The following is a 26392-nucleotide window of genomic DNA, read 5'->3' on the forward strand; positions in this document are numbered from 1 at the left end:
AACATTATCATTAACATTATCACTAGGTTCAGGTTCATCACCTGATTGTGTTTCAGCATCAGAAATAGAAATATCATTAGGATTCTCAGGTGTGTCTACAACAGGTTCACTAGAAGCATGCAAAGTCCTATCATTTTTCTTTTTCTTCTTTTTAGAAGGACTAGGTGCATCTACATTATTTCTCTGAGAATCTTGCTCGATGCTCTTAGGGTGGCCTTCAGGATACAAAGGTTCCTGAGTCATTCTACCAGTTCTAGTAGCCACTCTAACAGCAAATCATGTTTATTATTTAATTCATTAAGCAAATCATTTTGAGCTTTAAGTACTTGTTTAGCTTGAGTGGTAACCATAGAAGCATATTTCCTAATGAGTTTAAGTTCACCTTTAACTCTAGCCATATAATCACTCAAGCGTCCTATCATGAAAGCATTACTCTTTAATTCTCTACCAACATCAGCATTAAAATTTTCTTGTCTAGCCATAAAGTCATCAAATTCATCTAAACATGGGCTATGAAATTTAGTAGACGGGATTTCAACTTTATCATATCTATAGAGAGAATTTACCTTTACTACCTGTGTTCGGTTATCAAGACCATGTGTTTCTTCAATAGGCAGTATATTAAGACCATGTATTTCTTCAATAGGAGGTAAATTCTTAACATCTTCAGCTTTAATACCTTTTTCTTTCATTGATTTCTTTGCCTCTTGCATATCTTCAGGACTGAGAAATAGAACACCCCTCTTCTTCGGAGTTGGTTTAGGAATAGGCTCAAGAGTTGGCTCAGGAAGAGTCCCATTATTTTCATTAGTCAACATATTATTCAATAGTAATTCAGCTTGGTCGACTGTTCTTTCCCTGAAAACACAACCAGCACAACTATCACGTGGTCCTTGGAAGCATCGGTTAGTCCATTATATAAGATATCAAGTATTTCATTTTTCTTAAGTGGATGATCCGGCAAAGCATTAAGTAATCAGAGAAGCCTCCCCCAAGCTTGTGGGACACTCTCTTCTTTGATTTGCACAAAATTATATATTTCCCGCAAGGGAGCTTGTTTCTTATGAGCAGGGAAATATTTAGCGGAGAAGTAATAAATCATATCCTGGGGACTACGCACACAACCAGGATCAAGAGAATTAAACCAAGTTTTAGCATCACCCTTTAATGAGAACGGTAATATCTTAAGGATATAATAATAGCGAGACTTCTCATCATTAGTAAACAGGGTGGCTATATCATTTAACTTGGTAAGATGTGCCACAACAGTTTCAGATTCATTGCCATAAAAAGGATCAGATTCAACCATAGTAATAATTTCAGGATCAACAGAGAATTCATAATCCTTATCAGTAACACAGATAGGTGAAGTAGCAAAAGCAGGGTCATGTTTCATTCTAGCATTAAGAGATTTCTGCTTCCATTTAGCTAATAACTTCTTAAGATCATATCTATCATTGCAAGCAAAAATAGGTCTAGCAACTTCTTCATCCATAACATAACCCTCAGGAACAACAGGCAATTCATACTTAGGGGGAGAACCTTCATCATCACTATCATCAATAATTTCATCTTCAATAATTTCATTCTCTCTAACCCTAGCAAGTTGTTCATCAAGATATTCACCAAATGGCATAGTAGTATCAAGCATAGAAGTAGTTTCATCATAAGTATCATGCATAGCAGAAGTGGCATAATCAATATCATGTGACATATCAGAATTCATAGCAGTAGCAGGTTTAGGTGTCACAAGCTTACTAAAAATAGAAGGAGAATCTAGTGCAGAGCTAGATGGCAGTTCCTTACCTCCCCTCGTAGTTGAGGGAAAAATCTTAGTTCTTTCGTCTTTCAAGTTCTTCATAGTGACCAGCAGATATAAATCCCAAGTGACTCACAGAATAGAGCTATGCTCCCCAGCAACGGCGCCAGAAATTAGTCTTGATAACCCACAAGTATAGGGGATCGCAACAGTTTCCGAGGGTAGAGTATTCAACCCAAATTTATTGATTCGACATAAGGGGAGCCAAAGAATATTCTCAAGTATTAGCAGTTGAGTTGTCAATTCAACCACACCTAGATAACTTAATATCTGCAGCAAAGTATTTAGTAGCAACGTGGTATGACAATAATGGTAACAGTGGGAAAAGTACGATAGCAGTTTTGTAGTAATTGTAACAGTAGCAACGGAAAAGTAAATAAGCAAAGCACAATATGTGAAAAGCTCGTAGGCATTGGATCAGTGATGGATAATTATGTCGGATGCGATTCCTCATGTAATAGTTATAACCTAGGGTGACACAGAACTAGCTCCAGTTCATCAATGTAATGTAGGCATGTATTCCGAATATAGTCATACGTGCTTATGGAAAAGAACTTGCATGTCATCTTTTGTCCTACCCTCCCGTGGCAGCGGGGTCCTAGTGGAAACTAAGGGATATTATGGCCTCCTTTTAATAGAGTACCGGACCAAAGCATTAACACATAGTGAATACATGAACTCAAACTACGGTCATCACCGAGAAGTATCCCGATTATTGTTACTTCGGGGTTGTCGGATCATAACACATAATAGGTGACTGTAGACTTGCAAGATAGGATCAAGAACTCACATATATTCATGAAAACATAATAGGTTCAGATCTGAAATCATGGCACTCGGGCCCTAGTGACAAACATTAAGCATAGCAAAGTCATAACAACATCAATCTCAGAACATAGTGGATATAGGGATCAAACCCTAACAAAACTAACTTGATTACATGGTAAATCTCAGACAACCAATCACCGTCCAGCAAGCCTACAATGGAATTACTCACACACGGCGGTGAGCATCATGAAATTGGTGATGGAGGATGGTTGATGATGACGATGGCGACAAATCCCCCTCTCCAGAGCCCCGAACGGACTCCAGATCAGCCCTCCCGAGAGAGATTAGGGCTTGGCGGCGGCTCCGTATCGTAAAACGCGATGAAACTTTCTCTCTGATTTTTTTCTCCATGAAACGAAATATATAAAGTTGGAGTTGAGGTCAGTGGAGCATCATGGGGCCCACGAGACACGGGGCGTGCCCAGGGGGAGGGGGCGCGCCCCCCACCCTCGTAGACAGGGTGTGGGCCCCCTGGCCTTGATTCTTTCACCAGTATTTTTTATATTTTCCAAAAGTTATCTCCATGGATTTTCAAGTCATTATGAGAACTTTTGTTTTCTACACAATAAACAACACCATGGCAGCTCTGCTGAAAACAACGTCAGTTTGGGTTAGTTTCATTCAAATCATGCAAGTTAGAGTCCAAAACAAGGGCAAAAGTGTTTGGAAAAGTAGATACCTTGGAGACGTATCATGGGGCCCGGGCGGGCGTCGATGGATTTTAGTTAGGGCATGGTTCTTTGCTGTCTGCTAGCAGATGGCAAAGATCCTAGCTAACGGACGTTAGTTTGGCCACTTTCTTTGCCGTCTGCTAGCGGACGGCAAAGAAAGTTTTCGTTAGTTGTTACTCGTTAGTGGGCCACCCTCATTCTTTGCCCTTTGCTAGCGGACGGTGAAGAGTTGGTTGACGTCAAACATGATCTCCGTCAGCTCTTTCTTTACATTCAACTTCTATTAAGCTGAGGGCAAAGACCTTCTTTGCCGTCAGCTAGCAGACGACAAAGATCTAGCTGACGGCAAAGATCCTAATTCCAGTAGTGCTTTTGTTTTTGCAAGCCTTGACTTTGCCTCTATGACAAAGGATTTACAAGCTTGTGAGTATGTGACAACAAGTTTTTTATCAACAAATGAAGATACTTACCCATGGGCAACAACGAAGGCAGGGAGCTGTGTTCCAGTTGAGTTGCCGGATGATGGAGGTGTTCCTTGATAGTTTGATTCAGAAGAGTTAAGAGGTTCCTGAGGGAGTCCTGGATTCGGCGGTCCTCAGGTGTCCAATCTATTCGATATGGGTTAGACTGATGGGCGGTGAAGATAAATCAGAAGATTATCCCTCGTGACCGGGTAGGACTCCTGTATGCGTGGACGGCAAGTTTGGTGTCCGGATGTACTGTTTCCTTCTCGTGTAAACCGACTCTGTACAACCCTAGGCCCCTCCGATGTGTATATAAACCGGAGGGTTTAGTCCAGAGAGGCTATCAGAACAATCATAGGCTAGACAACTAGGGTTTTAGCCATTACAATCTCTAGGTAGATCAACTCTTGTAACCCCTATACTATTGAATACAATCAAGCGGGACGTAGGGTTTTACCTCCTTTAAGAGGGCCCGAACCTTGGTAAACATTGTGTCCCCATTGTCCCTTGTTACCATTGATCCTTAGACTCACATCCTAGGCCCCTACCTAAGATCTGCCGGTTTTGACACCGACATTGGTGCCTTCATTGAGAGCTCTGTTGTGTGGTCACGAAAAGCGATCTATGGCTCGCCTTGTCATCAATAGCGATATCACTTCTGGAAGGTGCCTGACTTCAGGACAGGTCCTCCAGCACAGCGGTTTTACCGTGGGTGCCTGCACAACCATCAAGACGAAAGCGTCCCCCATGATCGCCAAACACCACCCCCGCATCGGTCTTGAATACTCCGAAAAGATGGATCCGGCGGACATCTCGTCCTTAAATGAGCTGCTACATCGCATCGCCACCCTGGGGCTTTCAACGGACTATGATCGAATCGGGCTTAAACCTGACCAGAGGGAAATCAATCTCCCGCCGATCACTCACCTGGTAGCGGTCATCAAGGAACGAGCCGAATACACTTCTTCCCCTAAATTAAAAACCAGATATGTTCGGGTCTTCGAACCCCTTGAGCCGGATACCCTTCCTTTGGATGGGACTCCGCGTCCCCCAAACTCAGGGTCAGACATAGGGTCCGGGAAGCACTTGGATCTTCCCAGACCCAAAGTGGTGACCTCGGAGATTTTGCAAGCTCCAGACACAAATTTGGGTCGGGATTCAAGTTTTAGCCCACCCATCCATCACAATCAATACTCTCCAAGTAATTCAGGCCCTCCAGACATAGATAACCTGATGTATGTATGAAAGGAACCTCAGGAAATGGTCCATCACTTTTGGGCCAGGTTTCTACTTGTCAAAAACAAGATTAAAGATTGTTGCGACGATGATGCAGTCTCGGTCTTTCATCGCAATTGTACCGACGTGGGAATCCAGAATTCCCTCGACTGCCATCGCATACAGAGTTTCACGGAACTATCTGATGTAGTACAGAAGTACTGGATAACGGAAAGCACATGGAAGGCCCAGAAAACCCAACTGGAACCTGCTGCCTTTAAGCAGTGTACTGCCCGGGCTAAACGGATATCTTCGCCTTACGCGCGTTCCTATGCGAAAATTGGGATATCTTCGCCTGGCACCCTTCAGACATGCCCGGGATCCCACGCTGACTGGCTGAACACAACCTCAACATAATCAAACGACTCAAACCAGTCAAGCAAACGCTGCTGCGATTTTCTGAACCCAAATGTCAGGACCCCAATCCTAAGTCACACCGATCTAGCATGTAATACATCATATCACTTTGCGGCCTCACGCACGGTAGTCCCATGGGTGCCACCTTACCTGGCCCGGGACCGTTTGCACCTTTTGGCTTACGTATATGACAGTGCTGCTAGCATCCATATGACAAAGAACCCGGGTTGACATGACTAGTCGTTAACCTAAGGTGGCGCTAACTTACATTGACGGGCATACATGACCCAGCAACAAACGCGTCGATCAACAATGTATGAACCCAAGTCCTAGCAAGCTACAAGGACTTAAGGGAACAATGTATGACATTTCCCCAAAGGGACAGACACAGGAATGAAGAAGGACACATGCCGGCCAGCCTAAGTGTTCCGGAGTAGTAGCAAGCTACTATGGCTCAGTGGAAGTACTAGGAGACATTTCCCGGTAAGAGAGGCTACCAAGAATAAACAACTAGGTTGTCGGATCCCACACATGCCAAGCATTTCAATAACATACACACAATATGCTCGATATGTGCAAATACAACATGGCATCACAACAAAACTCTACGACTCAAAGTATTTATTCAATAGGCTCCAAGGAGCCAAGTATTACAAATATGGGTCCCATGACCCAACATTCAGAGCATACAAACAACGGAAGCATAACATGTCTGAGTACAGACAACTACAAATGAAAAGGGCTGAGAAGCCTGACTATCTACAAGATCCTCCCAATGGTACAAGATCGTAGCTGAGGTAACAATCTAAACGTCGAGGTCCACGCGGAACTACTAGTGAGACTGAAGTCTCTATATAAAAAAATAAATGAAGCGAACACGAGTAAAAATGTACCCAACATGACTTGCATTAGATCTATCTAGATATGCAGTATTATCATCAAAGGGGTGGTGGAGTTTAACTGCACCAAGCCAGCTTTGACTCGGTGGCTATCCTGTACTACGACTGCAAGTAACTCTTTTGAGGTGGCGCACACGAGTCCACATATTCACCATATCAATACACCACTATGGATCCGCTCCCGTCTCCCTAAGAGAATGTCATCCATAGCACTCACGCTTATCTTGCGCATTTTAGAGTATCCACTTTCATTTGTCTATGAACTGTATTGGCAACCCAGAAGTCCTATACCCGGACGCAGCTATTCAAAAAGATGATGTTAACCCTGCAGAGGTGTACTTCTTCACACACGCTCTCGCCACTTACCGCCATGTACACGTCATGTATCTCGGCAACCTTCAAGCGGAAGCCTGGCGAGGGTGTCGGCCACGACCTGACTAACCACACAAGTCCTTAGTCCAGGTTTATTGCCTACTTAGGTTACATCCGCAGGGACTCCGGCCGAGGTTTCCACATACGACCCCGAACAATTTGTGCAGGGTTCCCGAAGAACCAAACGGGTGTATCGGTACACCGGGCCACGTGCCTACCGCAACACAACCCACCCCTAGGGCCAGTTGAGGGAGTCCTAGATTAGGGGGTATCCGGACGGTCGGACTATATACTTTGGTCGGACTGTTGGGGCGTGAAGATGCAAGACTCAAGACTCCGTCCCGTGTCCGGATGGGACTCTCCTTGGCGTGGAAGACAAGCTTGGCGATCCGGATATTGTGTTTCCTTCCTTGTAACCGACTTCGTGTAAACCCTAGCCCTCTCCGATGTCTATATAAACCGGAGAGGTTGGTCCTTAGAGGGCCGATCACAATCACAATCATAACCATCATAGGCTAGCTTCTAGGGTTTAGCCTCTACGATCTCGTGGTAGATCTACTCTTGTAATACTCATATCATCAATATCAATCAAGCAGGAAGTAGGGTTTTACATCCATCGAGAGGGCCCGAACCTGGGTAAACATTGTGTCCCTTGCCTCCTGTTACCATCAGCCTAAGACACACAGATCGGGACCCCCTACCTGAGATCCGCCGGTTTTGACACTCACATTGGGGCTTTCATTGAGAGTTCCTCTCTGTCGTCGCTGCAAGGCTCAATGGATCATCGCGTTGTCAAGGACAACATTACCTGTGGGGGAGCGCTGGCTGTAGGCCAAACTCTCCAACTCGGTGGCTTCATCATGGCTTCCCCATCGGCTGTCGCGCCGACGATGACCTCTCGGGTCATCACGCACAACCTTCGCGTCAATTCGGAACTCGCTGAACAGATGGATCCGATAGAGCTCTGCTCCCTTAATGAGCTCTTGGATCACATTGCCGCTTTGGGAGTCGCTACAGACTATGACCGGATCGGGCTTAAACCTGACCAAAGGGACATTAAATCCCCGCCGGCCACCCATGAGATAGCGGTAGTGGAGGAACCACATACGGATTACCCCTCTATTTTGAGGACAAATTATGTCTGGATCACCGAGCTACCTAAGCCGGACACCCGCTCAAGGGAAGACATGACCCAGGTCCCGGACTTAGGATCGGGTATCGGGCCGGAAAAATTGGGCAACACCCCGGATCCCGAGCTGTCGAACTCGGAAGCTCCCCTGCCCCTAGGTGCTAGATCGGATCAGAATCCGGATTCAGCTACGAACACCCACCCACACTTAAACTACCTCTCCCATATCAGACAAGAGCCCCATGATATAGTACATCGCTACTGGGCCAGATTCCTCCTTGTGCTAAACAAGGTCAAGGATTGTCGTGAGGAGGACGCAGTCTCAGTTTTCTGCAAAAACTGTACGAACAAAGGAATCCTTAATGCCATAAGTCACCGTGACATATTGCACTTTGCTGACTTGGCAACCATAGTACGGAAGTGATGTGCACGGTGATCAAGTCAGGGTTCATGATTGCTATCGGATTTCGGGTTCCGCAAACCCATGAGATGTTTGAACTCTAGGGTGCGTGCGGAGAGCTCAGCCTATCCAGCCTGCCTGCTCGCGATCCTCACAGCTTAGCGTGTCGAGCTCAAAGGGATAGAGAGACACAACAACTTATCCTGGTTTGGGCCACCTTGCGGTGTAATACCCTACTCCAGCTTTGTTGTCGATTTCCTTGAGGGGTGGATGATGAACTAGTGCAGTGGATGAACAGCCTTAGGAGGTGAGGTGTTCTTGAGCTCGAGAGAGTTGGTGAGGTGGTCGAGTTGGAATGGATCCGATCGAGTCTCTCCCTCTATGGTGGTGGCTAGGTCCTATTTATAGTGGCCTTTGTCCTCTTCCCAAATGTTGGCGGGAAGGGATCCCACAACAGCCAGATTTGAAGGGGGCAAGAAGTACACCCTATCCTGACTAAAGTGATCTTCACTTGCAAAAGTATCTGGTCATGACGCTCTGGTGGGCTCGGTGATGACCTCCATCCTGGCGGTCTTGGTCCTGTTACACCAGAATGGAAAACTTCCACTGATTCCTCGGGACACCATGCCTGCTGCTTGCCTCCTCTACACCAAAGAGGAAACTGGTACTATGCGCCCGCTGGCGCCCGCCTGGCCTTGGTCGTCATGGCTCACGTCAGCTGAGCCTCGTGAGGGGTAGCCAGCATAGAAGTCTCCGCTCCTCGGGAGCCAACCTGAGGAGGCTGATCCGCTTGGAGGTCTTGGCGCCGCCCGCCTCACGAGGCTTGGCCCCTCGTGAGGGTCTTGAGTTGTTGATGCTGAAGCTGGGCCGTACCAGGCCGTCGATGGAGCCACGCAGAGGGCCGCAAGCAGGCAAGTCTGGGTACCCCCGTATCTAGAACACCGACAGTAGCCCCCAGGCCCAAGGCGCGCTCGGACTTGGCTTCTAGGTGAAGCCAAGGGGCAAGTGCGGAGCGTCACGGGCCCTAACCGCCCGTGGGAATGAATGACGCGTGGATATTGATGGGACATGGGCGTCTCCACTTCCACATGCTACCTCGGCAACCGTTCGACTTGACGGGTCGATGCTACATGCAGAAGATCATCATTGCGCGAGGTCGTGGAGGCCGGTAGTTGGCCTCCCTTTGGCTATAAATGAGGGGAGGGGCAGAGCCCCCCTTGCTCATCTCTTGCTCCGTCTTCTCGTCACTCGCCCCTTCTCCTTCTCCATCTTGTTGTAGCATCCATGGTGCCGCCACGGAGGTTCTCGACTGCTGAGAAGGGAAAGGCCCCCAAGGAGCGGCCAGCTTCTCCACCACCCGAGAGAGGCCGCGGCCGGCCCCGCAAGCATGCTGCAACCCCGGCGGTGGCCCCTAGGGGGCGTGGGCATGCATCTCCAAGTGCTGGTGTCCCCCTTGGCGCCCATGGTGGTACTTATTCTTGCGGTGGGGCAACCAGCCCCGGAGCAGCCCACACGACGAAGGGAGGCATGTCGTGCTTGCGCGCCGTCCTCGACCATGCTTCTCCTCACTGGACGTGCTCCCCGAATTTGTGGTGTGGTCAGAGAGGCCTGCCGGCACCTCACTCCGGCTTCCGCGCTTCTTCTTGGGCAAGCTGCCATCCTCGGGGCTCGACGGCCTCTGGCTACAGGCTGACAACTGCTGCAGCAGGGCCTCATGGGTGGGGACTGAGGTCGCTGCCATGGGCAGTGTGGTTCTAACCTGTGGCTGGCAGACGTTCGCCCGCGCACGAGGCCTAAACGGTAGGTGCACCCTCCACTTCAAGTACGACGGCCTGGCGACCCTCTTCGTGAGGGTGTTCAGGGAGGACGGCTGCCGCGTGGGGTGCTGCCTAGAAGACCGGCAACGATGACGAGCTCGGCCTTGACGTGGGCTGCGCCAGTGATGAGGATGAACTTGGCCTTGGCGACATCCACACCTCCTCCCACAGCAATATCTCTTCCTCAGATGAGAGCTCGAGCAGCGGTGGCTACGACCTGCCTCCACACTGTCGAGCTCGGATCAAGGGTGGCGGTGGGTCGTCTCGCTGCCACGCCTCGATGAAGCTGGAGGGAAGACCGCCATGATCTCGGGGCCACCGAACTTGGACTCGAGACCCGCCACGGCCTCGGGCCACTTGCGGGTGAACTGGTGGAGCATCGGGGGCACCTCGAGGTGCTGCTTGAGGATGTGGCGCTGGCGCAAAATCCGCACGCCCTTGGGCCACTTCTATTTAACCTTTCCTTTCTTCTGCAATTTGAAAAAAAGTAGGGTGCCCCGCTGGGGTGTGTAATGAACTATGGCAATTATGCCCTTTTATGCAATGCTTATTATCTTCATGTTGTGCCGTGATGTCTGTACTCTAGGTAAGCAAGGGTAGGATAACTTAGCTTGATGTGTTTGCGGTGGCTTCCCACCTCACGAGGGCGAGGCCCTTGGCGTCTGGCGAAGCCCCCATTCCTGGTGACTCGGGAGGCGCTTAAGGCCTCGGGAGATGTTGTAGATCCGCTGCAGAGCTGTTTACAGAAAAAAACATGTCTAGCACCTCGTTCCTCTTTGCGCAAGCCTCCTGTCATAGGTTAGATGTGGCTTGATGCACCACGTCGTGCTGCCTGAGGGGCACGGACATGAGTGGGTGTTGGTGCCCATGAGCTTGATCGAGCGCTCCTTGCGAGGATAAAGCCGAAGCACTGCGGCAATGGGGTTCCGTGAGGTGTGCTCGTGCGAGGGCGGGCCCATGCACGCACACCTGCCTAGCCCCCACACATGAGGCGCGCGAGGAAGAGCGATGGGCAACTGCCACACCTTCCTGGCCCAGGCTAAGAACGAATGAAACGAGAGGAGAAAAATCCAACTTGGCGAACCAAAGCACGAAAGCACCAACTCCATTAAAGACTACTAAAAGATTGCAAGCCACTTCGGAAAGCCAATGAACTGCCACGTCCGGCACCTAGTCTAGTCTTCTCACCAGCGCGGAGCTAAGTGCTGCCACTAGGACGTGGGAGGGAGCCCCCCTGAGGCCCCAAGGCGGCTCTCAGGAGACTCCAGGGCGTGTACAGCCCCACTCATTATTACGTGAGAGTGTCACGAGCGGAGACCTTCATAGGCTGGAGCCTTTCTTCATGGGTAGAACTTCCGGAGGTGCTGGATGTTCTAGGCATTCTGGATGGGGACCCCGTCCTGTGTCTCTAGGTGCGCGGCGCCAGGCCTGGAGACACGGGCAATCCTAAACAGGCCCTCCCACATGGGAGAGAGCTTGTGAAGCCCCTCCCTGGAGAGCACCTGCCTCAGGATGAGGTCGCCCACCTCCAACGTCATGGAGCAGACGCTGTAGTAGTGGTACCGCCACAGTTCCTGCTGGTACCTTGCCGTTCGGAGCGAGGCTTGACAGTGACATTCCTCCCCCAACACAAGATCCATACCCCACATGGCGTCCTGGCGTGCCTCGGCGAACGCAAGGACCCGTGTGGAGCGATGCTTGACCTCGTGTGGGGGAGATGCTTCAGCTCCGTAGACGAGGAAGAATGGCGTATCTCCCATTGGCTTGGTCGTGGTGGTGTGGATGGACCACAACATGGACTGGAGCTCGTCGATCCAGCCCCTGCCGCAGGCCTCGAGATTGTTCTTGAATGTCCTTGCCAGGAGGCCCCTCAAGACCTTGGCGTTGGCGCGCTCAGCCTGGCCGTTGCTCCTGGGGTCTGCCACTGAGGCGTAGCATATCTGCATTCCAAGGTTAGCACAGTATGTTTTGAAAAGGTTGCTAGTGAACTGCGAGCCATTGTCAGTGATGATGCGGTTAGGGACCCCAAACCGGCTCACGAGGCCTTTGATGAACTTGACGGCTGATCCAGCTAGGATGGTGTGGACGGCTTCTACCTCCGCCCACTTGGTGAACTCGTCGATGGCGGCGTAGAGGTAGTGGTAGCCCCCTGGCACTCGGGGAAACGGCCCCAAGATGTCCAGCCCCCAAACCGCGAACGGCCATGTGAGCGGGATAGTCTGGAGGCCTTGTGTAGGCTGGTGGATTTGCTTGGCGGGGAACTGGCATGCTTCGCAGGAGCGCACCAGCTTAGTGGCGTCGTTGAGTGAGGTGGGCCCATAGAACCCACTGCAGAATGCCTTGCCCATGAGGGTGCATGATGAAGAGTGGTGTCCGTAGTCCCCACCATGTATGTCTGCCAGCAGCTCAAGCCCCTGCTCCCTGGAGAGGCATCGTAAAGAAACATCATTGGGCCTCTTGCAGCACAACTCACCGTCATAGATGCAGTACGCGGTGGCCTGACGAGCCACGCACTCGGCATCCTCCTCCTTCTCTGGCAGGGTCCCCCGAAGTAGGTGAACTCCTTGGTCTAACACCCCTCCTGAAGCTCAAGCGCGAGGAGCAGGCGGGCCCTCGAGGGCGGGCCGCATGCTGGGGCGCCTGTTGCTGGTGCTTGGGGTAGGTCCTCCTGAGGTGGTGCTGGTGCTGCGGCGAGGGAGTCGCCGATGGCTTGAAGAGCCGTTCCTCGAACACCCCTGAATCCTGAGGTAGCCTCCGAGATGCCCTCTTGGCGATGTCGTCCGCCTCCTTGTTTGTTCCTCATGGCACGTGCTACAATTCCAAGCCCATGAATTGTTTCTCCATTTTGCGTACCCCTTCCAGGCATTCCTCCATGTGCTCGTCCTTTAGTGTGTACTCTTTGTTGGAGAAGTTGATGAGGAGCTGGGAATCGCCCTTGATGGTGAAACGCTTCACCCCCAGGGCTGCCGCAGCCCTGAGGCCGGCGAGCAGGCCTTCATACTCTGCGATGTTGTTGGAGACCTTTTCGCCCTGCTAAAAATAGAGTTGTACAACGTAGTAGAGTTTGTCCTTGGCGGGTGAGATGAGGATGGCCCCAGCCCCCGCGCCTTGTCGTGAGAATGCACCGTCAAAGTACATGATCCATCCGTCTGGCGCCTCGTCTCTAGGCAAGTGGGAGCGGTCCTCGCATATCCCGCGGTCAGGGGCGTTAGTCCATTCTGCCATGAAGTCTGCTAAACTCGAGCTGGAACGCCTGAAGTTTCATGTTCCACTCTGCAACCCGCTCAGCGGCGTTAGGACTCCGCAGCACCCTCTCCAGTGGGTAGGCTGAAACAACCTTGATGGGGTTCCCCTGGAAGTAGTGGCACAGCTTCTGGGAGGCGACGATGAGCACGAGCAAGAACTTTTGGGGCATGGGGTAGTGCACCTGTGCCTTCTGCAGCACCGTGCTAACGAAGTAGACCGGATGCTCGACGAGGGAGGAGATGTTGGTGAAGTCTTATGTCTCTTGAGGATGCGGGCCTTCGGGGGTCCCACCTCCTGCCGCACCGAGTGCAGCCTCGCGAGCATCAGCCTCAGGAGCCCCCCCGGGCCGAGGGGGCGGTTTTAACCTCGGGAGGAATGTTGGTCGTAGAGTCAGCCGAGGCCTCAAGAGAACCGTCCTGAGGCTGTTGCGCTTTGCTTGGTGATCGAGCGCCCTGCTAAGGGTCCTTGATCGTGCGCTCCTCTCTTAGCGCCACCAGAGTGGCACTGGTGGAGTGAGGGGTGGCGGCCACATAGAGCACCAGTGGCTCGAGAGGGCGCGACGCCACCATCACACGCTGGCTGGTCAGGTATCTCTTGAGGTCTTGAAAGGCCGCATCAGCTTCAGGGGTCCACTCGAACGGCCCCTTCTTTTTCACCAGCTTGAAGAACGGGAGGGCGCGTTCCCCCATCTTGGAGATCAAGCGCCAGCTTCTACATCTCCTTGAGCGTCTGCGGAGGGCTCATGTCTTCTATTGCCTTGACCTTCTCCGAATTGGCCTCGGTTCCTCTGTGCGACACTAGGAAACCCAGTAGCTTGCCAGAGGGAACCCCGAACATGCACTTCTTGGGATTGAGCTGCAGGTCCACCTTGCGTAAGCTGGCAAACGTTTCCTCCAGATCCTCAATTAGGGTCTTCGCCTCCCGAGACTTCACCACTATGTCATCAACATAGGGCTCAGCATTTCTCCCAAGCTGTAGACCTAGGGCGATGTGCATTAGCCGCTGGAAGGTAGCCCCGGCGTTGCAGAGCTCGAAAGGCATGCAAGCGTAGCAGTACACCCCGCAGGGGGTTAGGAACGCATCTTCTCCACATCTTGCACGACCATCTTGATCTGGTGGTAGCCCGAGAAAGTGTCCAAAAACCACAACATGTCACACTCGGTGGTGGAGTCGACGATCTGGTCAATGCACGGAAGTGGGAAGGGATCCAGAGGGCAAGCCTTGTTGAGGTTGGTGAAGTCGACACACATGCGCTCCTTCCCTCCTTTCTTGGGGACGATGACTGGGTTTTCCAGCCATTCCGGGTACCGTACCTCCCGGATGACTCTAGCATCTTGCAGCTTGCAGGTTTCTCCGACAATGAACACTTGCTTCTCGCTGGACTGTCAATGGGCCTTCTGCTTCACCGGGCGCATGTTTGGGCATACCTTCAGGTGATGCTCGATTATTCCCCTTGGAACCCCAACCAGGTCCTTGGGCTCCCATGCGAACACATCGTTGTTGGCGCGCAACAAGTTGACCAACGCTTTCTCTTGGTCCTGGGGGAGGTGAGCTCCTATGGTGATGGTGGCGCCTAATGCCCCATCCTCATCAACTGGCACTTGCTTCGTCTCGGCTCGGTCTTGGGAGAACAACTGCTTCTTCTTGGCTGGTGCTGCCCCTAGATCCGCAGGCTCCCCTTTCTCGCTCGGCAGTACAGACGTTGTGGACCTGAAGATGAGCTTGAGGGCCTGTAGCGCGTCCTTCGTGTCCCCTGCCACCGTGAGGAACCCACTTCAACCTGGCATCTTCACGAGGTTTTAGGCTAGATGAGTTGCCGCCATGAACTTGGCCAGGGCTGGGTACACAAGGATGGCGTTGTATGGCAGGTTGATCCAGGCGATGTCAAAGTTGATGAGCTTGGTGCAGTAGTTGTCGCGGGTCCTGAAGGTGACGGGGAGGCGGATTTTCCCCAGCGGGCTGGTGGAGCCATCGCCGACCCCGGAGAACGGCTTGGTGGGGCGGAGCTGGCCGGGGGGCATGTGCAGCAGGCCGAATGTCTCCACGGAGAGCATGTTGAGGCTTTCTCCTGCCGTGGTGGCTGGATGATCCTCTGGGCCGAAGGTGAGGTCGGCCTTAGGCGCCGCCCAGCCCGGGGGAGCCCCCGAGCCCACCTGGGCAACACTTACTTGTCGGTAGTACTGCTTGATGTGGCGGTCGGAGGGTGGTGCCTGTGAGCCACCTAGGAGAGCTGCAACGATGGGGGGCGCCGGCGCCACATAGTGTGCGATGAAGTGGTCGCATTGCTCCTCCTAGGAGGCCACAGAGGACTCCAGTAGGTTGAGCAACCAGGCGCGCGGGTGTGCCTATGAGGGCCATGGGGAGCCAGTTGGCCTTCACCTTGTCGTCTTCGCCAGCCGCCCAAACTGCCTCCTCGTTCGCCTGGAGGAAGCCGGCCAGGTCCGCCGCACCTTCATAGCATGGTGGCATCTCCGACCTGAACTTGGGTGGCCACTCCACCCGTCGCAAGGCGAGGGTGAAAGCGTGGAGGCCCTCGGCTCCCTCGAAGGTGCGGGACGGCTGAGTCGACGAAGGAACGTGTCACACCCTAGCTAGTCCATGCATTAGAGTGCTTGCATCATGTTTATCTTCATCAGGTACTTGGAAATGGGGATGATAGAACCCCCAGCATCCCCCTGAAACCAGCTAGGGTTTACTAAAATTATTTTCAATGAACCTGAAATGCCCTTCTAAAATGTTCATCATCTTTTCCTTGGTCTTAAACCTCTAACAAAAATGGTGCACAAATTTCTAGGACATCCTAAGGTCACTGGATTAAATTATAAGTTATTTGCATTTCGGTATTTAAATGCTAGTAAATATTTTAAATGTCCAAATAATCCCAAACTGAAATGTTCCATGTTGGATATATTCTAAACAGTGGGTATGTGCAGTTTGGTGATTTTTAAAAGTGTTTAGGTATTTCTAGAAATGCAAAAAACTTGCAGAAATAAAAGAAAACAGAAAATAAAGGAAAAGGACCTTACGTGGCCGTTTCCACAACCCAACCCGCCTGGCGGCCCAGCACTGTGCTGGCCCATGCCAGCCAACTGCTTCATCCCCACCAGGCAAGTAGGGAGGTGATGCTGTCGGATATAGGGTTCCGGCAAAACCCTTAAGGTTCGAACACTAGAATGCGCACGAAGATCTCCTCCTACCGAATCTTGCTCTCAGCCTCGCCGCGATCCCTAAGCTAGATCGATGAACTCACAGGACAAGAGACACAATATTTGTACATGTTCGGGCCACCGTTGTGGTGTAATACCCTACTCCTGTGTGTGGTGGTGGATTGCCTCTTGGGCTGATGATGAACAGTACAAGGGAAGAACAGCCTCACGAGGAGAGGTGTTCTTGAGGTGGTATGGTGTGCGAATGAATTTCACCTTGTCCTTCTACTGTGGTGGCTAGCCCTATTTATAGAGGCCCTGGTCCTCTTCCCAAATATTGAGAGGGAAGGGATCCAACAACGACCATTTTGAAGGGGGGCAACTAGTACAGGCTATTCCGACTAAAGGTGGTCTTTGCCTGCCAAAGGCACTAGTGGTGACGCCGTCTTGGGCTCCATGGTGACCTCCGTCCTGCCGTCCTGCTGGTCTTGGTTTCGTTGCACTGATATGGAAACCTTTGCCTGATGCCTCAGTACTCCGCGTCTGCACTTGCCCTCTTTGCACCAAAGAGGAAACGAGGACACTGCGCGGGCTGGCGCCCTCCTGGCTTGCGTCATGGGAACCTCGCGAGGTACCCCTTAACTTGATCTCTCCACCTCCTCGCGAGCCTGCCTGGTGAGGCCACTCCTGAGGAGGCCTTGTGTCGTCCACCCCGCGAGGCTTGGCCCCTCGCAAGGGTCTTGAGTGTTGGTTGACAAAGATGGGTCGTACTGGGCCACTGGTGGAGCCACATAGCGGGCCGCAGGCAGGCAAGTCTGGGACCCCCGTTCCTAGAACGCCGAAGTAGCCCCAGGGCCCAAGGCGTGTTCGGACTTGGCTTAGCAGCAAAGCCAAAGGGCAAGTGCAGAGTGCCGCAGGCCCCAACAACCTGCGGCCTCGGTTGACACGTGGCGACTGATTGGATGTGGGCATCTCCACTTCCCCATGCTGCCCCAATATCCGCCTGGCTAGGCGGCCACGGCGCCCTACACTATTATTTCCTTCTCGTTGGCAGCATGCTTCCTGTTCCCCCTTCTTTCTTGATTCCCTGCTTCTGCTCCCAATATGACTTGAGCTCTGCTCCCTCCATTGCCATGGCGCCAACTAGCAAGGAGAAGGGGAAGAAGCCTCTGTCCTCAGCCAGTTCACCCCCGATGATGGAGCCCGCCGTCGGCCGGTCGCTGGTGCTCAACCTGGAGGCCCTGGGCAAGGTCTGCCCTGTGCTCGCTTCCAGCTTTCATGAGTGCGGAAAGATGGTGGCATGGCCTGCATCCGGCGCCTCCATTTACAGGACAGTCACTGAGGTTCGGTTCTTCATCGACGCCTTGTGGGCTGGCCTGGTTCCCCCTTTCTCCGCCTTCTTCAACGTAGTGCTTTCCCATTATCAGATCCATATGATGCATCTTGATCCTCAATCTGTTACCCTTCTCGCTGTCTTCGCCTTTATTTGCGAAGCCATGGTGGGCCTTGCTCCTTTGGTTGCCCTCTTGCGCCACTTCTTCTCGCTGCACCTGATTGACCCCTCGCAGGGCTCGGGGTGCGTGAGCTTGCAGGCTGTGGCAGAGACGGCCGTCTCGGGGATTGATTTTGATCTCCCACCATCCATGAGCGGGTTCCGGACGCGGTGGTTGTACGTGGATGTCGGAGTGCTCAGCCCCCTGCTCTCGCCTCCATCATTGCCCACTGTCCCCAATCCCGGCTGGGGCGATAAGAGACTCGTGAGCCCCCGGCTTAACTTCGTCTGGTTCCGACTGAAGATGTTGAGAGATCTCAGCGTGACTCGCCCCGGGTGGTGAAGGAGTTCCTCCGGTGTCGCATTGCTCCTCTCCAGCGCCATTCTCAGCCGATGTGGGCCCTGACCAGTGACCAGGATCGCATGCGGCTTCAGGAGTCGGAGCATTCGCCCGAAGCGCAGTGGGCTGTGCTTGAAGTCTTGACTGGTGACCCCTCGCGAGGAGATATGCGGCAAGGGGGTAGCCTCTTGTATCTCTGCTCGAACAGGGTTGAGTTCGCAGGACAGATGCCTTCCTTTGACGAGTGGGGGATGCGCCCGGTCGGCCTTGTAGGTCCTCGCGAGAATCCTGTCACCGTGGCTCCCCTCCTTGCTGGCGGCACCAAGGTTGCCCCGAGAGTCGTCGCAGGGGGGCAAGCATCGCTTGAGGCTGGAGGCTTGGGTGCCGAGGCGCCAACGCCGCCTGGGGCTCCCGAGGCGTCATCCTCCGGAAACCGTGAAGCTTGCCCTGGGACGGTCATTGAGGGGGAGATGCAGCCTGTGGCTCCTGAGGCCGGAGCTCCTGAGGTCGACTGCCTGGGTGCTTCTCCAGCCGTGCCCCGTGATGGCCCTCACGTCCAACGCCTTGGTCGGTTCCGCATGGACTTCACCGCGCTCTGCAAGAGGAAGGAGTCTTTGAGCTGCTGTGGTCGCACCTTCCGGCCGTTGAAGCATAGAAAGTACATCGCCATAGACGAGTAAGTACCTTGTCCTTGTAATTCCTCAATTGCTGCTTTCCTTCCTGACTGTGGCTCTTCAGGATCCTTCCTGCCTAGCCCGTGGAGTCTCTCAAGAAGCAACCTCCTCCGGCCTTGCCTTCATCGCTAGCCTTGAGCGTCCCGAGCCTGCATGCCGCCACTGGCGCGGGGTCTGTCGGAGGAGCAAGCCTGCCCGCAAGGTGTCCTGAGCCCTTGCCTTTGCCGCCTTTCCTTCTCCACCCTTCCTGGAGAACAGCCAGCCTGCCCAGGGCTCCTCCTCTGGTCGTGGACAGCGAGTGGTGGGCGTCAACCCTTGGCTCCTCTTCAGGGGGTGAGCCTGTGCCGGTCCGGGTCCCTTCCGAGGCCCGACTAGCAATCATGGGAGCGCTAGCCCCCAGCCCCCTGCCGAGAGGGGGCGAACCGCTTCGAGCCCCGCCTACAGTGCCAATGACGGAGGACGACATCATCAATGTGCTCAAACTCGCGCACGTACGGAGCATCGTCCTCCACGAGTTCCTTCGGAATGCGATGGATGCGGTGGGCCAGCTTGGTGGAGAGCTTGCGGATGTGGACGCGCGCCTTGAAGCTGAGGGCCTACGGCTGATTGAGGAGCGACGCAAGCTAAAGGTGGCCATCAACCTCGCGCGCCACCAGCGCGAGCTTGACAACACGAAGGCCGAGGCGTCCCTTGCAGCCTCGCGAGAGGCCTACTCCCGAGCTCTGGAGGAGGCTCGGGAAGCAGATTATCGTTGCGAGATTGCAGAGAAGCACGCGTGGGAGTTCCAAGCCTGGAGCGCCTCCCTGGAGCAGCAAGTGGAGCTGCGTCAGGCTGCCCTTGCATCGCTGAGGGGGACACCTGTCGAGGAGGAGGAGCTCCAGAAGCGTGAGGAGGCGCTGATGCTGGAGGACGCTGAGCGCAATCTTGATCTTGAGAGATTGGAGATGAGGGAGCGCCAGGTTGCCCAAGTGGAGGACGATGTTGGTGCGCGCGAGGCTCGAGTCCAGGAGGAGGTCGACCGCCGCATGGCGGAGGCTCGCGCAGATCTTGTGAGTAGGTATGACCTGAAGCTGAGGCTGGCTGAAGCCGAGGCTGTGGGCAGGACTGCCGCCCTTAGGTCCAAGCCGACTGAAGCGGAACGGTGCATGGAGGCCGCCGCAGCCTCCCTGGTCTCGCGCGCAGACTAAGTTGGCCTCCGCTCGTGCCGAGCTGCTTCCCCTTCAGCAGCGGGTTGATGACACCGAGTCCATTGCACGGCAGAACAGGGAGGAAGTGCTTGAATGGCAGATGCTGGAGCACATGCACGCCCCCATGATCCAAGACCTCAGGAACAGGGCCAACGTGGCCCTGGGCAACATCTATGATGAGAGCGCCCTGCATCCCCACGTGACCGACTATGCTAGTCACCTTTGCTTCTTCACTAATATGGTGACGCGCCTGGAGAACCTCTCCGAGAGAGCTCACCAGCTTGTCGAGAAGAGGAGCCGCAGCCTGCTTGGGCGCGCATTCTCCCATGTCTTCAGCCACCTGCAAAACACCGACCCCAACTTCGACTTTGACGCCATCATCGCCCCGGTGCCCGAGGCCATCCGGGGCGACCTGGCGCGGTGGGTGGAGGACAACATGGATGCGGTTGTTATGGCCTTTTCTTCTGATGACAACGGGGTGGTAGTCGCGGCGGATGGCGGCAACGTGGTCAATGGTGGTGACGGTGGCGCTGATGATGGTGATGGTGATGCCAGTGACAACGATAGCAGCGCCAGCGATGCTTCTAGAGGTGACCAAGAGGATGCGGTGAGTGATGTGTTTGACTAATCCCATGTTTCTCCGATGTTTATCCTGCATAGAGAAGCTCGGGTGCGGCCCCAAAGGTTGTAAGAGCATTTTGGGAGGGGAAGCCCCTCACGTAAAAAGATTGCAGTTCGCATGCTTTTAGGAATGATGCTGAACATGTGCCACCATGATCCTACGGGCCCTGGGGCGAGCTTGTTGTTGTAGTTTACCTTTAGCCAGGATGGGTCCTGAACCAGCTCGTGAGGTCGTGAGCTCCCGAGGATCCCCTGAGGGACCTGCCGACTCGGTCGAAAGGGTCTCATGAGAGCAAGTGTCGGCCGTAGTATGGAATGCGCACAGCGTATATGCGCTTTGCCCAGCCCCGCCCGCGAGGGGCTTGCAAGGGGAGGCAGCTGGTGCAAACTCCAAATTAGGGCAGAAACCAGAACACAAGAAGTCACACGAACGTGAAAAGACAACCCCCGTGCACACACAAATGCAAATTCAACTTCAACTTAAATCCGAAGCAAGGAAGCTCGACCACAGAAAGGGAGGCAAAAAGCAAAAGGCCGCGTCTGGCGCCTAGTCTAGTCTTCGACGTCTTCTCACCAGCGCGGAGCTAAGTACTGCCACTGGGCATGGGAGGGAGCCCCCGAGGCCCGAGGGTGGCACTCCGGAGACTCCGGGGCGTGTACAACCCCACTCATTATTACGTGAGAGTGTCATGGGCGGCGAGCTTCACAGGCACTGGGCCTTCTTCACAGGCACCAGGCCTTGCTTCATGTCGCCAGACGAGGGCCCCGCCTTGCACCACCCTCGACCACCATTGATGGCGGCCGGAGACCAAGGATGACGCCAATGGGGCAAAGGGGACGCCAGCGGCACCCTCGGTGACCACGGGTCCTCTGTCGGGGGCCGTCTTTGCAGCACCTCCCCAGCAGAGGGCCTACCTCCGGGGGCGCCTTGCTCCATGCATCGTGGGGAGGGGCTTGGCTCCCGACCCCTCTCCTGCAGCCCCTAGTGCGGTCCTCCTGGAAAAAGGGAGGCTGCCGAGCTGGGGCAACCGTCCGCTGCTGTGACCTGAACCTCCTGCGACCCATGGTTATCATAAGCTTGCTCCTAAGAAATTAGCGGTACCCGATAGCTGCTGTTGCTAGTGCGGTTTGTGAGGCTTCCTTGACACTCCTGAAAAGGCTCGGCTTCTGGCGTCTCTTCCTCCTAGCCTGACCCAAGGAACAAGCGAGGGTCGTCTTCCAGCGCGTACTCCCGATCGACCATGCAGGGCACGTAAGCCTCCAAGGTCGCCGCCTCGAAGACTTCGCCGTAGTGATGCATGCTCCATGTGGCCTGACCTAGCGCGCCATCTTGAGGATGGTAGAGCAGCGGCCCACCCGGGCCGTAGGCAGCGATGCACATGCCCTCGCTCGTCGGAGGCGGTGCTGGTGCAGCCTGGCGTCCAGCGCCGATGGATGAGCTGGTGTTGACGAAGCCTTGGGGCGTGCCTGGGGGCATGCAGGCACGGAGTGCCCCAGGTGGAAGCTAGAAGCAGAAGGGAGGTGCCCCCGAGGCCGCGGCATCCAGGAGCTCGGGAACGCGCTCCAGCAGCGCGTCCCGACCGCTCTCCATCAACCTGCATCGCAGCAGCTCCCGAGCCATGGTGAGTACGGCCCTCATGTTTGCTTTCTCTCGTCGAGTGTGCGGCGTCATGGCCGCGGTGTGGCTTGAGGCCCTCGCAGCTGCCCGCATCTGCCGCGGAGTGAGGGCGGGCGGCGCGAGACCGCGCCTCCCTCGCCCCGCAGCGTTCTGTGGTGTGCGAGCTGCCTGAGGCGCATGGTTGAGGTCAGCTTGGGCAGGCGGCATGGCACGGGCTGGCCATGCCGCCCAGCGGTCGGTGTTGGTCACCGAACATGGATGCGACGAAGCAGTGGAATGCAGATCGGCGAAAGGAAGACTCCGGCGCACCCCTACCTAGCACGCCAAATGTCGGATATAGGGTTCTAGCAAAACCCTTAAGGTTCGAACACTGGGGTGCGCACGAAGATCTCCTCCTACCGAATCTCGCTCTCAGCCTCGCTGCGATCCCTAAGCTAGATCAATGAACTCACAGCACAAGAGACACAAGATTTATACAGGTTGGGGCCACCGTTGTGGTGTAGTACCCTACTCCTGTGTCTGGTGGTGGATTGCCTCTTGGGCTGATGATGAACAGTACAAGGGAAGAACAGCCTCGGGGGAGAGGTGTTCTTGAGGTGGTGTGGTGTGCGAATGAATTTCACCTTGTCCTTCTACTGTGGTGGCTAGCCCTATTTATAGAGGCCCTAGTCCTCTTCCCAAATATTAAGCGGGAAGGGATCCAACAACGACCATTTTGAAGGGGGATAGCTAGTATAGGCTATTCTGACTAAAGGTGGTCTTCGCCTGCCAAAGGCGCTGGTGGTGACGCCGTCTTGGGCTCCATGGTGACCTCTGTCCTGCCGTCCTACTGGCCTTAGTATTGTTGCACCGATATGGAAACCTTTGCCTGATGCCTCGGTACTCCGCGCGTGCACTTGCCCCCTTTGCACCAAAGAGGAAATAAGGACACTACCGGGCTGGCTCCCGCCTGGTCTTGATCGTCATGGCTTGCGTCACGGGAACATCGCGAGGTACCCCTTGTCTTGATATGTCCGCCTCCTTGAGAGCCTGCCTGGTGAGGCCACTCCTGAGGAGGCATTGTGTCATCCGCCCCGCGAGGCTTGGCCCCTCGCGAGGGTCTTGAGTGTTGGCTGACGAAGATGGGCCATACTGGGCCACTAGTGGAGCCACGCAGCGGGCCGCAGGCAGGCAAGTCTGGGGACCCCCGTTCCTAGAACGCCAACAGACGCTGACGAGCGCGAGCTCACCAGGGAGCCACCTGCTTGCCGCTCAGCCCCTGGACGCGCTAGTCGACCTCCACGTCGCCCCCTCGATCGCCTGGACACCCCCATTCGCCCCCAACGCCTCTCCCTCGCTCCCCTCCGTTATGGCTGACGCAGCCGCAACCGCCTTGCCGTCGTAGATGTGGCCACCACCATCTTTGCGCCGCCTCGCCATGTCTAGCAGCTCCAACACCCTCCTCTTCGTCGAGCAGGATGAGCCCCGAGCGCTCGTTCGCCCCAAAGCCACTGCACCGACCTCATCCGACTCCGCCATCGCCGGAGATCCCCTTCGCCGTCGCCGCTGCTGCAGCTCATCCTCGACCGTGTCGTCTAGCTCATCATGACTGCCGTGAGCTTCTGCCCCTTCCCATCCTTTCCGTTCATGCTGCCGTCCACTGCTTCGACCGCAACGAGCTTCACCGCACGCGCTGCCGCCTGAGCTCGTCGCCGACGTAACTCCGGCCACCCAACGGCCTCACCACCATGTCCACTCACCTCACAGCACCTCCTAGGCCATGTAGGAGCTGCCCTTGAGCCTCCAAGACCACCACAGCAACGATTTCGACCTTGCCCGAACTCCGGCAACCGCACAGCTCGTCCCCGATGTCGTTTCCCTTGACCTGGAGCTCAACCACCACCACCACTCGACACGGCTCACTCCCAGCTTCACGTAGATGGTGTCCGCCGTCCATTTGGTCATCGGAGGGCGAAACCCGCAGCCTCCGCCACGTCGGGACGTCGCCGACGGCTAAACACCGACGAGTTAGCATAGTTTGACCAGGGGTTTGACTCCCCTGGGTCACCGACATCTGGGCCCTGCCATCTGGTCAAACCTAAATTAGTATTAAGCTAATCCTAATTAACTTATTTAATTAACAGAGACATTGACCAGTGCATCCCACTGGTCAGGTTTGACCTGGACGCCCCTGTTGACCTGCTGACGCAGTAACTCACTTTTTTGGATTTATTCTTATTCAGGAAATTTAATAAAATAGTGCAAAGTGCTATATATGAAATATGGTCAGAAAAATCCAATCTATCCATCTATACTGGTTTCATGCATGTTTAAATGACTTAACTTGTTGTTTAGTGCAAAACATGATAAAGCACTATTTAAGATCACATATGAGTTTGGAATTTGAATCTTTGGTTCAAAATGGCTCAAACTCATCTGGTCATAGTTGCATTAGCCCAACACACTCATTCTTCCATGTCTCATGCATGCATCATATTGTTGCAAATTGTTTGGTACTGATTGTATATCGGTGCTCTCTGCGGTAGGTTTTGCCCCGGAAGAATACCGCGAGAACTTGTACGAAGACCAGTATTAGACTACGGACCCGCAAGGCAAGCAACCAACGAATTGATCATATCGATATAATCCCATGTTCTCGCTCCTACTCACTTTTACTGCATTTAAGACAACGCGATTCAAACTGTTGTGTGCTACGGTAGTTGAACCCATTTCCTCTGCATGACATGTTATTGCCACAGTAACTAGATGAAACCCACTAGCATGTGTAGGAGTTGATTGAGCCATATGGATGTGTTTCCTACCTTGCTATGCCTTCTATGCTTAGAGTCGTGGCATGTCTGGTTCATCTGGGTGATGGGCTAGAGTGAAATGATCATGTCGTAATGAGAGTGATGTGTTGAACACGATTTGGTAAAGGTATCGATGAGAGGCCATGTAGGAGTACATGGTGGGTTGTTTCATTGGAACCGTCCTTAAGCACTGAGATCTGTATGTGTGATTTAAGATTCAGCTACTACCATGCATTGGGCCCTGAAATATGACCCCACTTGACTTCTTATCCACCCTAGTCGTCTGTCCAGGAGTTGCAAGTAGTTTCTGGTGTTTGTAGTTTCTGGTGTGAAGACGCTAAGTGGTGGAAACATGTATGAAGAAGTACACCCCTGCAGGGTTAACATCATCTATTCGAATAGCCGCGTCCGCGGTAAAGGACTACTTGGTTGCCTATACAGTTCATAGACAAGTAAATGGAAACTACTAAAAACTCAAGATAAGTGTGAGTGCCGAGGAGGGCTCTTCCGTAGGATGACGGAGGTGGTTCCTCGGTAGTGTATTAAAGTGGTGTGTAGTGGACTCGAGTGTGCAAAACAATTACAAGTTGGTGTCTCGTAAGATATCTTAGCCAAGAGTCAAAGCTGGCTTGCTGCAATAACCCCACCATCCCTTCCTGATAATGTGCATGTATGTAGGATCTGATGTAAGTCTTGCTGAGTACCTCTGTACTCATGTTTGCTTAATTTACGTTTAAAGAAGATGCTGCAACCCCTTCTGATGGGTTCTTCGTAGACCTTGATGTCGACGAGTAGGCTGAAGCCTAGGTGGTGATCCTGAGCACGTGATGGACCTTTGTAGAATAGCTAGGCTTCCTCAAGCCTCTTTTATTTTCTAGATGTCTGTACTCAGACATGTTACTTCCGCTGATGGCTTGTATGTTTGTATGACTTGAATGCTGGGTCGTGTGACACGTATCTGTGTGAATGTTATGTATGCTCTCTGGAGCTTTAGATAAAGTACTTGAGTTGTAGAGTATTGTTGTGATGCCATGTTGTATTGGCACATATCGAGCATATTGTGTGTATGATTGAAATGCTTGGTATGTGTGGGATCTGACTATCTGGTTGTTTATCCTTAGTAGCCTCTCTTACCAGGAAATGTCTCCTAGTGATTCCACCGAGCCTTGGTAGCTTGCTAATGCTCTGGAACACTTACATTGGCCGGCATGTGTCCTTCTTCATTCATGTGTCTGTCCCTTCAGGGAA

The sequence above is a fragment of the Triticum dicoccoides genome, chromosome 3B, assembly GCF_002162155.2.
Source record: "Triticum dicoccoides isolate Atlit2015 ecotype Zavitan chromosome 3B, WEW_v2.0, whole genome shotgun sequence".
Lineage (NCBI taxonomy): Eukaryota > Viridiplantae > Streptophyta > Magnoliopsida > Poales > Poaceae > Triticum > Triticum dicoccoides.